At 48.0% G+C, this 6,367-nt stretch overlaps 1 long non-coding RNA gene across 1 annotated transcript; it reads left to right on the top strand.

Moving 5' to 3' along the window:
* The first annotated feature begins 593 nt into the window (after positions 1 to 593).
* Positions 594 to 3,903, top strand: LOC144175271 (uncharacterized). The gene is made up of 2 exons (XR_013323631.1): positions 594 to 1,356; positions 3,777 to 3,903. It is a non-coding gene; the product is annotated as an uncharacterized LOC144175271 (long non-coding RNA).
* The last annotated feature ends 2,464 nt before the right edge of the window (positions 3,904 to 6,367 follow it).

Genomic DNA, 6,367 nt, shown 5'->3' with positions numbered 1-6,367 from the left:
GCAAAGTCCTGGCGTTGTAGGTTCGTTCGACGCCCTGGGAGTGAGCTCGAACAGTGCGTCCGCTTGAGTGGAGGTAGGCGGAGAGCTAACAGATGTTGGAGCACCTGTTGGATCACTGGTAGATGCAACGGATGTGTCGAAAGTGACGGCAGTCCAGGGATCGGTAGTGGCCGTTGTTGGCGAAGGTGTGAGCGTGGTCTCTGCGAGAACGCGGGGTTGGGGAGTGCCGACCGTGCTCGTGGAGACTTGGGCTGTGGAGGCAGATGTAGTGGTCGCTTCACGGCCTTCACCGGACGTCGTTGTAGTTGCAACCACGGTGGTAACGGTTCGGCTAGGAGAGCCTGCAGGAACAGGGTGCACAGGACGGGCTTGGCCGGGCACTCCGTATGCGTTGCCCACGTGCTGCTGTTGCACGGACAGCGCGAGACCGACCAGGAGGAACACCGAAATGGGCGTCATGCTGAAGCAGCAAGTTTGGGCCTGGAAAAGGGTATACATTCGGAGCAGGGTTAGCACATCACACTACCAAACAAGAATAGCAGTGCCAAACGGAAAGCATCTATACTGTTCAGCATCAACAGCAACAACGTACCTGATAAACGCTGTGGTCTTTCCAGGAATGGTGTATTTGCGGGGCCGTTATTCGTTTTATAGCTGTCGGCCGGGCGTGTTGTGGGCTCTAATTGGTTGTCTGCTCGGGCAGCGCCGGCAAGGGTGACGGAGCGTTGTCTCGCAAGTGCCTTGTAAACTGCAAAGCTCACTGTCTTCCCCTCTCTCAAATATTTTGTGAAGCCTTTATCTGAGGCGCCTGATTTTGGTCATTTTCCTGGAGCATCATGGTCAACCTTGAGTGAGGGGACTTGTGATGCTGAAGCAGGGGCCGGACACTTCGGCTAGTTTCGGTATCGCAAAATAAAGTGCCGCCATGACGCTGGTAGCCAAGCGAAAATTGAGCAATTTTTGCATATGTGGCTTTATCTTTCCAACATACAGAGCAATAAGTAAAGTGATTCTATTATGTGTAGAAATAAAACGTGTTCTTGGCTGTTTCATTTTTTGGCAGCCAATTCATTTATTTAGCCGCTTCATTCGTTGCGCCGACGGGCGGTGCTTTCGCTCTTATCTCTTTTGCTGCCATCCTGTCCGTCTGCTCCTGCCGCTTTCACTGTGTGCACGTGTAGAAGTTTTGTAGTATGCTTTGAAGGTGCAAATTTTGGTGTCTCCGAGTGCGAACGGGCTCAAAATGTCAGAGAAACAGAAAAAGGAAACAACGCGTGCTTCGATGATGTGCGGTGCGACAACTGGGGCCTTAAGGAATAGCCCAGCGAAACGTTCCCGCTTCTCGGCGGACGGCAGGTCAGCACACTTTTTATTCAGTCAGTTATGAAGAGGCAGGCGCTATCCTTATCATAAAAGCTACAGGGTGGACCGAAACATCTGCTGTTGCTTTACAGGGAATTGCTTTTTGTTTGGTACAACGCATTTGTCAGTAATGTTGTAAGCGTATGAAGCTACTTGTCGACTGTTTATCATGAGCCGATTGATGCCAGCGGACACGCAGACGGAAATTTCGCTTCGGTATCGGTCTGGTGAGTGGTTGCTCTGCATTTTCTTTCCACCAGAGAAAAGCTTGGAAATTATGTTCGCCTAATGTGCTTAAATGCTTCTTCGACGAACTGGTTCGGCTTTAGAGCGTTCCGACGATCAGTTTCTTATAGTGACATTACCACCTTTGGATGCTTATCAACACGAAAGAAGCCCCAAAAATTATTTGTGTGGGATCGAGCTCGCCGCTTGCATTCCGTGTTACGAGAAGTTCGAGCTACCTGCGCGACGGCCGAGCGGCGCTTCGCTTTTCAACACATTTTTTGTACCTTGTTTGCGCTCTGAAAATTTGTTTCGCTTTTACGTGTTGTTTATTGATATCCCTGGTGGCATTTATTCCATTACTAGGTGTGATGTGTGGCGAAATGACGCAGAAAATTCGCTAGCTGTGAAAGGTTCTTGGGCTAGCAAGTTTACGAGGATAAGAATATGGAGCGGTTGTAATTGGTGGCGAAATGAGCTGGTCATCTCACTTAATAATCGTTTTATTATTCACAAATGCGTGTTTTTATGAAACACCGTTTCTTTGAGTTGTATTGTCTACAGCAAATGAACGTAGTGACCTCTGCAGCAATTTTCTGTACATGACGAATTGTACGAAGATGTCTCTTATGTTTGTGTAACCGACACCGCATGCGGACATTTGTACTTGCTTTACGAGATACACAGATCTGTGCTATTGTGGCATGTATTGAACTTTGCTTGCCATACGTTGCTAATAAAATCACCGAATAAACTACATTTCCCTCCTACTACGTTTTCTGCCCCAAACAAAATTCTCACGCTTCAGGGCGTACTGGCTCGCGCGTATTCAACTAAGAAAGATTCAAACAAATGTTTTGTGCACGTGCTGAGAGTTGAAGCAAATTAGTAACTGAAAGCAGTCCAAAACAAAATGTTCAGCAGAATACAACCTAAAAAGCATAATGAAACCGGTGTTTGTTCCCGCTTGCGGCACACAAAGACAGTCGCGCTCGTTCAGCCCATAGCAGACGATAAGCGGCACGGCGTTTCCTCCTCGCGCATCAACGAAAGCGTTGCCATAGAAGCATCAGTTATTTTTTTTTCTTTGGCTATTTGGCCTAGCAAGCACCAGGGCACAAATTGGCGCTAGTGGCGCAATTATCGGTTACCTCGGGGGTATACCAGCTGACCTAGCCGTGGCTGAAGCTTTAGGCGTGCGTGCGTTTTAAGTGCAGAGCACTTTATGCGCTCGCTTTGTCGTCTTAGCTCGCTAACGGTCGATGTCAAGCGACTGCCGGTATCAGTCGGCGCAGCGAGATAACGGACCCAAGTAGAGCCTGGTGTACCGTCTTCAGGGGGTCGCGGTGAGGCTTCGAAAATCACGTGGTTTAAATAGCCATAACCATCCGAACCTCATGAGCCACTGACGCTTGTCATACATCTCACCGTTGTTTAGCGCAAAGAAAACTGCAGATACGTTTCAGTCAAAATCTGTGTATATAATCGGCAGCCCCGCGTTCATTTAGTTAGGAACGCTCGTTGGGTTGGTTTTTACGATAGCAAGCGGAAAATGCGGCAGATCAAGGGAAAAAAAAAATGGCGCGTTCGAAATGTCGCGAAAGGCTCCAGCCGCGGAAGAAAAAAATGGTGTGTTCGAAATACCACCGAAAGCCTCCAGCCGCGTAAGAAAAAAAAAAATGGCGTGTTCTAAATGCCGCACAAAGCCTCCAGCTGCGCAAGAAAAAAATGGCGCATTCGAAAAGACGCAAAACAGCTGCAGCATACGAAATTAAAGCAAGCACAAAAAGAACCGAACTCCCGCTGGCGCAGTTTCAGGCAGGGGGCGCGCGAGCAGTGCGAAGGGGTCAAATCTGAAGTGCATTGTGTAATAGCAGTGATCGGATAACGGCGCTGCGGCCAATCATTATGGCGAATCACTGCTCTGCACTTCCGACAACTTTCCCGTTGAGTGGAACGGCTTTAATTTTTTTATTCATTCGGATATTGTGCCACGGTCACCCTGATCAAGCGCACGCTAGTGATTCTGCCCTGCGTTGGCTGTGTTGAAGTTGCGGGACGCTACGTGATGCAGTTTTCCTGCTGTCAGCTGCGTCCGTTCAATGCACTAGAATGGTCGCGTATCTACAGTGTCCCCGGAGTTTCTTTACTGTGTACTCCTGCTGTCCCCTTCCTTTTTTGCCTTCCAGGGACTTCGACGTCCCTTCCACCAGCCTAAGCATGCCCATGTGGCTGGCCATGCACGTGCTACTGTGCTTGACCATCATGATCATCGCCTCCGGCAGCATCAACTTTGTGCACACCAGGAATTTGTAAGCGGCGTAGCTTGATCAGCCACGTCTGAAACGAGAAACCTGCATGCGTGCTCGTTGATTGATTGATTGATAATTGATTGTGGGGTTTAACGCGCCGACGCAGCGCGGGCAATGAGGCGCGCCGTAGTGGAAGGCTCCGGATTAATTTTGACCACCTGGGGTTCTTTAACGTGCGGCGAAATCTCGAACACACGGGCGTTTTTGCTTTTCGCCTACATCAGAAAAGCGGCCGCCGCGGCCGGGAATCGAACCCGCGACCTTGTGATGCGTACTCGTAATGGGGCCACCAGTGTTATGGTGGAAGTAGGTGAAAATATATCGGCCACGTCCACTCTTTTTTCGTTACCACCGGTTCTATCCCATCTTTCCATCCACTGTCTTATCCTTGGTTAACCCGCTACGTTTCAGCTCTTGATTTTTAAGGACGATTGTCTTTCTTGGCCTACGTAAACGCGAAAATTTTGTCTGTCTGTCTGTCTGTCTGTCTGTCTGTCTGTCTGTCTGTCTGTCTGTCTGTCTGTCTGTCTGTCTGTCTGTCTGTCCGTCCGTCCGTCTGTCTGTCCGTCCGTCCGTTCGTCGATTCAGCCACCCTGCCAAAAGTTGAGAGAACCCTTAAACGAGACATTTATATCGGTTAAAATGTCTACAAACTACTAAATAATGCGGCAACGTCAATACTTCGCAGCGGTGTTGAGGAAACAGAAAACATTCGGCAGAGTTGAGGCAAAACTTCTGTGCACGGGTGATATTTGCAGGGTTCCCTTAATTAGAAATAGATGGCTGCTTGATTTTTTCGGTGAAAAGAAATAAGCTTTGGAAAAAATTTTGCCGCCCAAAATAGATGGATAGATAGACAGATAGAGATAAACAAAGAGAGGAAGTGAAAGAGAGAAAGTGAGTGAGATCGAAAGCTTCAAGTTTGCTGCTGATGCCTGCTTGATTTGGTCAGCTTTTCGCCTTATTTGCTGGTTTCTCAGTGTAGGTAAATAAAATATCTATAGCCTGGTAATGGGTTATCTCCGGTGATGATGGACGACGACAGGTGTGGCGACGACAAGGAAATCTCTCACACCGCACAGGTTAGCCTGGAGGAATGCAATTTACGGATCAGGTTCAGTGGGCCGTGACACAGGCAGGTGAGAGAGATGGAGTGCGCGTCGCTGTAGAGTCCGCCGGATAACTTGTCGGTCGGCTCTAGCGCGTACGCCCAATACATCGGTGCTAGAAAAGCAACAGGGGAAAAGGGTACTGGTTTTCGTTTATCCTGTCTTGCGATGGCGAGTTGGCAAAAAGAAATAGGAGCCTGTAATGGAATGCTCAGCGCCACGAAATCATTTTCAGCGTCACGTCGTTAGATGCAGCTTGGGCTCCGAAAGTCGTAGCGTTTTCACCTGGAGATAAAAGTTCAATTACGGTTGCTTGATCATTGTAGGAATATGTAGATATTGATAGGTTGAGCGCTGGTTCTTCTGGAGGAAGCGAAGACTGTTCGTAATCTGTTGAGGTTACGATACTATTGGCTGCTTTAATAAGAAACTGTTCTGTATCGTGCAAGTACGCAGATGAAAATTCCAGCCGTCGTGCCAGGGAGTGCAGTGTTAGAACGAATTAGAAAGCGTTAGAAATCTCAGCGCTAGAAAGAGCTAGATGCTACGTGGGTTACACGGCATACCCGAAACGTGACTAATAAAAGGGCAGACTGGAAGTGATAGGCAAGTCGCGCCAGTCACACCACAGTTTTCGCACTGATCTATTGAGGTGCCCTATTAAAAAAAGGGGAACCTTTCTAAAGTTTGAATGAAAGCCCTTTTACAGTCTAACCACTAGACGGTTAAGACGCGAAAAATGTAAAAATAATAAAAGGTTTACCGTCGTTATTTCCCGCCGTTCCTTGTTTAAGTGTTGTGACTAGCAAGATGTGACAAGTTAGACCCACGGAGACTGAAATGAGGTACGCAAATGGCACTGAATGCGCGGTTCCACCGAAAAATAGCAAGAAGAAATGTGCTACTACTAAGAAAAGAAAAAAAAAAGCGATCTTCTTATCACCTCACCGTGTTCTAATCTTATTCGTTTTTTTTATTAGCTAACTCTCCTTCCGCACATCTCAGTATTCCATTCCTCTCTCCCATGTCCCTTCTCCTCTTTGATTTCCACTCACACCCACTTCCCTTCGCCACCGCCCATCGGCCTTCCTCTTGTTTCTACACACGGCCTCCTCGTCACAATTGTTCCTTAGGCATTCCCACTCACCCACCACCACGTCACCATGAATTCGCCCTTCCTCTCTCTCCCCTTTCCGACCCCGCACCCATCCTCAACGTTCTCTCAGTCCCTTTACCTCGTCTATTCCCTTTTTTATTATCTCAGTGTTTTCCATTTCTTGTCTTTTCTATGCTCAATATCAACTGTTCTCATCTTAACTCCAATCACACTCCCCCTCCCATTTCATTCCCTTGACAATA

Source organism: Haemaphysalis longicornis, unplaced genomic scaffold (assembly GCF_048455015.1).
Source record: "Haemaphysalis longicornis isolate Haplotype H1 unplaced genomic scaffold, Haemaphysalis longicornis Haplotype H1 scaffold_3, whole genome shotgun sequence".
NCBI classification, from domain to species: Eukaryota; Metazoa; Arthropoda; class Arachnida; order Ixodida; family Ixodidae; genus Haemaphysalis; species Haemaphysalis longicornis.
The sequence above is the reverse complement of the archived record's forward strand: the minus strand, read 5'-3'. Positions and strand labels throughout refer to the sequence as shown.